This window comes from Tupaia chinensis, unplaced genomic scaffold (assembly GCF_000334495.1).
Source record: "Tupaia chinensis unplaced genomic scaffold, TupChi_1.0 Scaffold145814_1, whole genome shotgun sequence".
Taxonomy (NCBI): Eukaryota; Metazoa; Chordata; class Mammalia; order Scandentia; family Tupaiidae; genus Tupaia; species Tupaia belangeri.
In genome coordinates, this window is record NW_006205672.1 from 2,134,676 (window position 1) to 2,137,928 (window position 3,253).

General features: G+C 45.1%; 1 protein-coding gene and 1 pseudogene across 3 annotated transcripts in view; one reads left to right on the top strand and one right to left on the bottom strand.

Annotated features, from left to right (window-relative positions):
• RPRD2 (regulation of nuclear pre-mRNA domain containing 2) overlaps positions 1–3,253 on the bottom strand; it is a 106,361-nt gene that overhangs the window by 18,985 nt on the left and 84,123 nt on the right. The window lies entirely within an intron of this gene.
• Positions 517–2,393, top strand: LOC102474831 (centrosomal protein of 19 kDa pseudogene; annotated as a pseudogene).

Here is a 3,253-nt window from a genome sequence, read left to right on the forward strand (position 1 = left end):
GAGAGAGAGAGAGAGAGAGAGAGAGAGGGAGAGAGAGAGGGAGGGAGGGAGAGGGAGAGAGGGAGAGAAATGGAGAGAGGGAGAGAGGGAGAGAGAGAAAGAAAGGAAAACAAGCTGGCAGGTCTGGGCTAGAGAGCAAGAGAAAGTGAGAAAGCAAGCTGCCAGGTATGAGACTCGAACCACAGTCGACCATGTGGGAGTCCAGTGCCCCTAACCACTACGCCACCTGCCGGCCGTACTTTAGAATTCTTGATAGTCAAGGGTGATGGCCAAAGAGCAGTGCTGTCCAATATAAATATAATTCACCCATGCCAGCCCTGTGGTCTACTGGTTAAGGGAACTGGACCCCACATGGCTGATCATGTGATTCATGTCCTGGACCAGGAGGCCTGAGAAATGTGGGGCCTGTGTGAGTGCATGCCCTGAATCCTGACAAGAGAGAATAATGGAGAATGGACTGCAGTGTGACCAGGCCCACTGGAGGTGCTTCTCTCTCTCTCTCTCTCTCTCTCTCTCCCCTAAGCTCAAATGCCCTCTGTCATATTAAAGAAAGAAAAAAAAATAGGAGGGGATGGCTATGGGACGCCCAGTGGGACTGGCCTCCACCTCTGCTTCCAGGTGTTTGCCGCCGGATCTCCCGTGGGGGAGTTTGCCCCACCGTCCTGTCAGCGGGGCTGTGGCTGTCGCCGCCTTCTCCAATATCAGGCTCCGCCAGGCCTCCCAGCCAACTGAGGTGCTCTCAGTGCCCGGGGTCGGGCAGAACTACCCTCTCTCTGTGGACTGGACAGTGGCCCAGAGAAGATGCGCTCTAAGTACTTCTCCGGGCAGGAAGTCATTATGCAAATAAAGCATTTTCATCAGATTTCCTCCCATTTACCCTGAAGTGTATGTGGAATGATGTGCACTGCCAAGAACTGTGGAATTAGATTCCAGTCTCCAGCTATCATCTTAATTTATGAAAATGAAATCAAGGGGAAAAGTCACCAACGTATCATGCCAGTCTGAAACTTTTCAAAGTTTTCAGATTGTACCAGAGATGCTGAACAGTTAAAGAATAATCCACCGCACGAGAGTTACCTGGAACACGTATCCCTGAGACAATTAGAGAAGTTATTCTTTTTTTTTTTTTAACGAGGTTATTTACGGGGGCAGAGTTTGGCAGAAACAATGGAACAAATTAAACAGGAAACAACTACTGATCCTGAGGAAGACCTGAACAAACTAGATGACAAGGAGCTTGCCAAAAGGAAAAGCAACATGGACGAGCTTTTTGAGAAAAACCAGAAGGATGATCCAGACTTTGTGTATGACACTGAGGTGAGTTCCCACAGGATGAACAGCTGCCGTCCTGTGGCTGGGACACAGACTCGGCCGGTGAGTTCTGATGCCCAGCATTCAGAAACATGCTGGGTTGGCAGAATGTCATGTTTATTTATATGAAGAACATAGATCGATTCTGGACAGTCTGTGAAGAACACCACATGTACATGTTGGGTCAGAACTGGATTGGCCATTTACTTTTCAAACCAGGACATTTAGAGCATTTATTCTGAAGGAACATGAGGAATATAGGAAAAATAGAATATGGGCATCTGCCCTTTAAAGAACTTGTAATCTAATTGGAAGTTTAAAAAAAAGTAAATAAACTAAAAAACTAATCGTATTAGGCAGCAGAAAGATTAGACCCAGATGCTTGCCAAAGACTAAACAAGAGCCGAGGTTAACGTAGGGTAGAGTAGGCAGGGAAGACTTCCTTTTGGTGGAGAGGTAGAACTATGCCTGGTCCTTGAAATGCTGGTATTCAGACAGAAGCTTGAATAGGATTCCAGGTGAGAACAACTGGAAAAGGGGGGAAAGAGGGTGATAAAGAGACAGGTAATAGATATTTTTATTTAAGGAACAATAAGCAAATTATACTGGGTCATCCGGGAAAGGCATGCATTTTTGCACAGAAAAACACATCATGACTTTCCCACCAACCTAATAGTTTAAGAAGAATGGAGGATATATAATTATTACCAGAGAATTATCTGACTGCATTATGTCTTTATGTGTATTTAACTGTTTAATGTACTTAGCTCTGGAATAAAAGGGTGCCCCTGCAAAATGCCATGCAGCTGCATGTTAATGTCATTTGAAGGACAGAAGGAGAATTTGAACCCTCCAGTATTGGGGAATACATACTAAAGACATTCTGAAATCCTGAACCTATCCCATAAATAAGAGCTTTATTTGTAAACTGGGAAATCCACCTATAATAAATGAACAATCGGTACTGGCAGATGAGGCCTGTTTGAAAGGTTTGATCTGTAACGAGAAGATCTTGGTTTAATGAAGTTATCTGTGTATAGACATATTTATTCTTTTTTTTTTTTTGGAGAGGTTTTCGCTATAGGGTGTGTGCACTCACCAGACAGACAGAGAGAGACATAGAGACAGAAAGCGAGAAATCACCCCCCAGGGGGGATGGCCACGCTGCAATCCCTTCTCCTCCATTCTCCTCTCGGGATCTTGGGCACGCATGCACACACGCCCGGCGTGAGTTTTAAGCCACCGGGTCCGGGACGCAAACTGTGGTCGACTACGTGGGAGTCCAGCGACACAGCCATTACGCTAACTGCTGGTTCCCCAGATATATTTATTCTTATTAGAATATTATTTAACAGGAATAAAGCCTATGTTTTCCTTTTCTTTTTCTTTTTTTTTTTTGAGAGGTTTTTGCTATAGGGTGCGTGCGCTCGCCAGACAGACAGAGACAGACAGAGAGATAGAAAGTGAGAAATCACCCCCCAGGGGGGATGGCCACGCTGCAATCCCTTCTCCTCCATTCTCCTCTCGGGATCTTGGGCACGCACACACACGTGCCCGGCATGAGTTTAAGCCACCGGGTCCAGGACGCGAACCGTGGTCGACTACGTGAGAGTCCAGCGACATAGCCATTATGCTAACTGCTGGTCCCAAAGCCTATGTTTTCTATAAGGAAGTTAATATTCATTGAACAAAACTGTAAAAATAAAAAAAAAGAAAAAAGAAAAATATAATGTCACATATGTATGTTTTAATTTTCTAGTAGCCACAGTGAAATAAAGATTTGATAATGTTTTATCTCAATATATGCCAAATATTTCCTTTTCAATAAGTTGTAAGTATGGGGAACCAGCAGTTAGCGTAATGGCTATGTTGCTGGACTCCCACGTAGTTGACCGCGGTTCGCGTCCCAGACCCGGTGGCTTAAAACTCACGCTGGGCGCGT